The 6,000-nt window shown below is 37.8% G+C and overlaps 1 long non-coding RNA gene across 1 annotated transcript; it reads right to left on the bottom strand.

Moving 5' to 3' along the window:
* Positions 1-1,481: 1,481 nt before the first annotated feature.
* On the bottom strand, positions 1,482-3,846 carry LOC126979857 (uncharacterized). The gene is made up of 3 exons (XR_007732894.1): positions 3,594-3,846; positions 2,676-2,723; positions 1,482-1,639 (listed from the first exon to the last, which is right to left on the bottom strand). It is a non-coding gene; the product is annotated as an uncharacterized LOC126979857 (long non-coding RNA).
* Positions 3,847-6,000: the final 2,154 nt, after the last annotated feature.

Raw genomic sequence — 6,000 nt, 5'->3', positions numbered from 1 at the left:
CGACCATCTTCTCAAGAGGCTCTCACTTAATAACTGGATAAAGGGTCAGATACAGAAAGCAGCTGTTTTGGGAACGGCACGCATCGTGCGGAAGTTCCTCAGTCTGTCGCCCTAACCACCTGCACCGGCGGAATTGTCGTGAACCAACGCCGGCGGGACTCTATTTTTATATTTATATTTGTAATATTGTTTTTTATAAATATGTTATATATTTAAATGTAGTAAATAAGACGAAATTGTAATAAAGAGACTAATAATAATAATTATTTTATTTTTCACCAACAACCAAAATTACAATACAGCGAAAACTTAAAATTACAGGGGATACATAAGTTTTGGTCGTGGATCGCTGGTGCCTGTGGTAGGTAATAAAATACCTGTATTACCAGGATTCCACTTTTACACAGTGACTAAAAAGCTTGAAATTTAAAAGAATAGAGGTAAATGTGTGTGTGTGTGTGTGTGTGAGAGAGAGAGAGAGTGTGTATGTGCAAACAGGGTTGAAAGTTATGTGCGTGCGTAAAGACCTGGCAGGGACATTGAATGGCAAAAGCTCGAGAAGTTCGTGACAAGTTAGTTGATATACACATATATGTCAAAGTTATGATAATGTCACTACAAACAAGTTCAGTAATTATGAGAAAAGCTTAAAATCGTCGAATTTGAGTTTGTAGGTGGTCGGGATCAAACGATATTCAGGTTCATACATTACCTTTAGAGATTAGATTAAGGATTGGTTTCCACTGCGTTCGTCGCAAAGTGCGACACATTAGCGTACTCGAGCCAGTCTCGAACAATGTGTGACGTTGACGTGCCACATGTTCTTTTAAACTTAACTTAAGTAAAACTTTGTAAAAAGAATGCTACAAGAAATAAGAAAGACACTAGCATCACATATCACCAGTAATTATATTGTATTTTATTAATTTCAATGTAAAATAACACGAAGCATATGTTACAAAATTTGAAAGATGCCATTGAGTGTCAAGATGCCACGCACACAAGCATCTAATTGTTGCCGTAATAAAAAAGCTATTGTTATTAGGTAGTGCGGAATTTAGTTGGAACACAACGGAGACCAATCCTTAATCTCCTTAGATTTTTTTTTTTAGAAGAGTTTTTTTTTATTATGAACAGAACTCCTATCCTATCTCATTCATGAGGCTATATTATATAATATACTAGCTGACCCGACAAACGTTGTTCTGTTCATAATAAAAAAAAACTCTTGCGGATGGAATTTTGGAAAATCCGTTCTTAGCTGACCTGTACTCGGTGAAAAGAATATTCCTGCCAAATTTCAAGTCTTTAGCTCTAATGGTTCCAGAGATATCGTGATGAGTGACTATAAACATGGAAATCTCTTATATATACATATATAGATAGTGCAATAAAACAACACTCGATATGATTAATAATATTTTATATTTAAATTTTCTTGTAATTTTATATGAAATATAAATTACTCTTTCTTTCTTTTCTCCTTAAAATATCGTCTTAGTTTTGCTCTTATTTGTTTTTTCACTTTATCTATCGACTGTTTGTCGCCATTTTGTCTTATATCAGGATACTTTCGCGCTATTTCATTTAATACATGCGTCAGTGTAGTCTCAGTGGCTAGTTTAACATGTCTTGGTCCCTGAAATAAATTGCTTAACATTATAAAAATATTGGTCATATACTTTGTAACGAGTAAAGTGAAGTTAGAAGCGGGTGTCGGAACGGTGGCGCTGGTGTAGCGATGTGAAGTGTGAGGCGAGAAGTGGAGAGGCGAGGAGAGTCTTGCTCAGATTAAATTAATTATTCTATAGTGTTCACAGATATTATTGTAAAATCAGTATCAATAAGTGATTGTGAAAAAAAACTGCATTTATTTTCCCTTCTGCTTTACAACTTATTGAGCCAAGCATGGTTAGGATTGCGTAGTTCCCAGTTAGAATATGTATGTAGTTTTCATTGGAATTGCTAACGAAATTTTTCTCTTTATTTCTCCAAATATATTGTTTGAATTAATTTAGTTTGTTAACTTGTAAATTATCTTTGCATGCTGTTTCTTTGTAACACAAAAAAAACTATTTAACTGGCAAGGACTAATATCAAGCACTTTGATATTAATAAATTTGCAGTCCTGAATCGACGAATAAATATTTAGTCTTCATACAAAAAGCCTTAATAAATTTATAAAAAATACCTTTCCTGAGTTGTTATTTATTTGATGCTTTTGTTTGATAAATATTAAATACTAGTTGACCCGACAGACGTTGTTCTGTATATAATAAATAAAATAATGTTTTTTCTTAATTTGTCAATAATATTTCATAACATCAAGAATTATTTCGTAAAATATGCACCCTGCTGTCGTAATGAAATTGTTTCACAGCAGAACTGTCAAACCGTGCGTCAATAAATTCTCTCATAGAAAGTAATATGTCCATACAAAACAAATATCCGACGACGGGGGACACATCAAAAGAAAAACAAAATTGTTGTTTTTATTCCGAACACTTTCCTATTTGTTCACCTTTTAAACCTTCCCTGGACTTCCACAAATAATTCAAGACCAAAATTAGCCAAATCGGTCCAGCCGTTCTCGAGTTTTAGCGAGACTAACGAACAGCAATTCATTTTTATATATATAGATGTTGATGATAAGACTTAAGAAAAAAATATCTTACTCTGAAATGCACAAGGTCGTTTGACGTTTCAATGTTGTCATATCTGTCCTGAAAGTATTTTATATTTTACAAAATTTCATGAAATATTCACCAGAGTACTTTTTTATATAAGAGGAGGCAAACGGGCAAGAGTGGAGGGTAACAGGGGTCAAGACATGCGTTGCCAGCCTTTACTGGTGGGAGTATGCTTCTTTCTTGAACGTCCATAAGCCTTATCGGTTAGGGAAAATAGGAGCCAGTAATTAATCCCACAAATGGCCTGTACAAGGCAAGAAATTTCTTACAGAACGCACGGTTGAGGAATGCCAGACGTCAATGTGATGCAGGTGCTTTGCGCGTAATGTCCAGTGATGGAAATCAGCCGCTGGAATCATCCCGAACAGAGGAGCTTCCTCTGAGCACTCCCCGTGATAAATGCGCTAGAAGATGCAGAGAGAACCCACATCTCTACGCAACGCCAAAGAATCAAGCCGATCGGAGGTGACTTGATCGTCAGACTTTCTGTGCCTTTAACGATATTATTTTAAAGAAATGTTTTTCTTTTTCCAATATCTGTCAATTGAATATTTAAAACAATTATTGTCATGAAGTACATGACGCTTTTTTAAGAATTATATAAATTCCTTATTTAAATTTCTTCTTTTAGACTTAAAATGGTTATATATCGTAGCAATTAATAATAGATTTTTTCATGTGCCCATGTCTTTGTTGGCGCAAAGACCAGACATAAAAAAAACATCGCTAATCCTGAAGATCCTGGGACGGACATTCTTTAAATTATTGCAGACAAACTATTGAAGTAATTGCCTTGGCCCTGTCCCTGATACAGTTTCACTTCGATCCGACATTTTAACATTTGTTACGTTAGATATTGTATATCAAGTTAATTAAAGCGTGTTAACTCTTATGAATTCTTACCTGTTTTAGAACGGTATGTCCAAATAAAATATTAACCAAACTCGCAAATACAATAATATATTTTAAATGTGTCGTCATAAATTTAAATTGTATTTGCCTTTGAATAATAGCACATGAAAGCGATTTATTTTCTTAACAACAGTTATTTAGCTTATCGCTTGATTACATTTTCTTATTTGCTGTGTGAATTATAAAAAAACTTTAAACATATATATGTCAACTGTGTTAAATTGATGTTAAATATTGTTTGTAATGTTTGCTTAGGCTTATAGCTAAAATGTTATGGCAAAATTGGAAAGGGTTTTCAAACAGAATTTATCGCTTCTTTTGTATTCGTATACTAATGTTATAACGCCATTGTTTCTATAGTAGTTTATAACGTTTTTGAAAGATTTTGATGTTTTAAAACAGCGGAGGCAACTCATTTGTATTTCTCGGTAGGAAATACAGTTTTCAAGGCAATTATATACTAGAGCGTTTTCGATCTGCCTATATTTTTTTATGGAAAAGGAGGACAAACGAGCGTACGGTTCACCTGGTATTAAGTGATCATCGCCGTGCACATTCTCTTGCAAAACCAGAGGAATTACAGTAGCGTTGCCGGCCCTTAAGGAAGTGTACGCTTTTTTTGAAGGTATGTCGTATCGTCCCGGAGGCCAGAAACAACACACAAGGTAGCTCATTTCACAGCTTTGTAGTACGTGGAAGAAATTTCCTTGAAAACCGCACCGTGGAGGACCACCACGCATCCAGATGGTGGGGATGATATCCTATAGATCTGTAGTTTGGTGAATCCGAACTGTCTCCTTTTTTTTGGATCGGATGGACAAGGGCTGACTTCCATGAGTCAGGGACTACGCCTTTTGAACAGGGTGTCATTCCTCATGTGCAACGGCGGCAGGGACGGCTGGTTGAAGTTACCAAGAGCAGCTTTCGACAACGACCAGAACTTGCGTATTCCGGTCGGGTAACTGGAAAGCTGCTCGCCGATTTTGACGACGTGCTTAGACTTCGCACGGGCGATTTGCCGCTTAAAAAATCTGGAGGCACGGTTATATTTCCTCTTTAGAACTTTGCAGTTTGGATCCTTTGAGCCCAGGGGTGCAACTCAAGTGCGATGCGCCTGTTTTTTGCAGTCAGATGCTGCTTTAATTGCCGCATCGAACCAGGGCTGTGATCATGCCCTGTAGTATCACATCGGCTAATGCAACGGCGATTGGATCATCCGAAGGGAAACAAACCTTGCCCCAAGGGTAGAATGCAAAAAAGAAACGCATCCTATCCCAATCTACTGACTCGTAGTGCCAAACGTGGCGGGTCTACGACGTTGGCGTCGGATAGGCACTACAGTCCTGACCATGCAATAGTCGGACGTTCCGAGAGGGGTGTCGACAGAGACCTGATAACTATCGGGATGTGTAGTCAGCAGAAGATCTAATAAGGACGACATGTGGCTATCCACATCCGGGAGCCGCGTTGGCGACTCAACCAATTGGGACAGACCATACGCCAATGCAAAATTATGCACAGATCGCCCTGCGTAGTCTGTGGTACGTGATCCAAGCCATTCAGCATTGTGCCCGTTGAAATCAACCAAGACTACGATGTCAGCGGAGGGGATCTGAGTAAGCACGTCGTCAATTGCCGCTTGAACGCTGCCTGAAACGGATCACCTCATTGATCCGTTTCTGCGCTACCACTATGGGACCTGTAGACACATAGATAAAAAGATATAGACATAGATATAGACGCATAGATACGGACGTGGTCCTCAAAATCTACACGGAGCCAGAGAGTAGACAGGCCCCATCCCCCAAAAATGCCGAGACGGCGACAGCTGATATCCTCCCTAACGTACACACATACCCCGGCATGAGGCAAAAAATTGTGCTCAATTTTGTACACGGGGTACGTTAAATATGACGTATCGCTAGGTCGAGATATCTGCGTCTCCGTAAGGAAACACAAGGCCGGCTGCGCCTTCTCAATATGGTGGTGGACGGCGTTTAAATTGCAGTGAATTCTCCTGATATTGCAAAAGTCCACGTTGAGCGTGGTGCGGGGTGCCGTGGTGTTACTGCCTCGTTTATCCTCGGACAATTTTATATAGACAGTGCGAAAAAATCACCAAAATACCCCTAACTTTTACAGTTGGAGCCATGCTAATCATTTAATCTAGATAAAAATTGTACGAAAATTTATTAATTGTACACCAATACTATTTAACATGAGATAGTTTTGTTAGTTTTGTATAAAATATTGTATTATATTTGTAATAAATTAAAAATGCTTCTAATTTAGAATTAAAACTATGGCGATCTTGTACGTGAGAGGTACGATTTATCAACGCCATTGGTTTGGTCCCCAGCCTTCACCTCCAAATAATGCAGGTTTATACCTTTAGGAT

The sequence above is a fragment of the Leptidea sinapis genome, chromosome 4, assembly GCF_905404315.1.
Source record: "Leptidea sinapis chromosome 4, ilLepSina1.1, whole genome shotgun sequence".
Taxonomy (NCBI): Eukaryota; Metazoa; Arthropoda; class Insecta; order Lepidoptera; family Pieridae; genus Leptidea; species Leptidea sinapis.
This window is presented reverse-complemented; position numbering and strand designations above follow the sequence as displayed.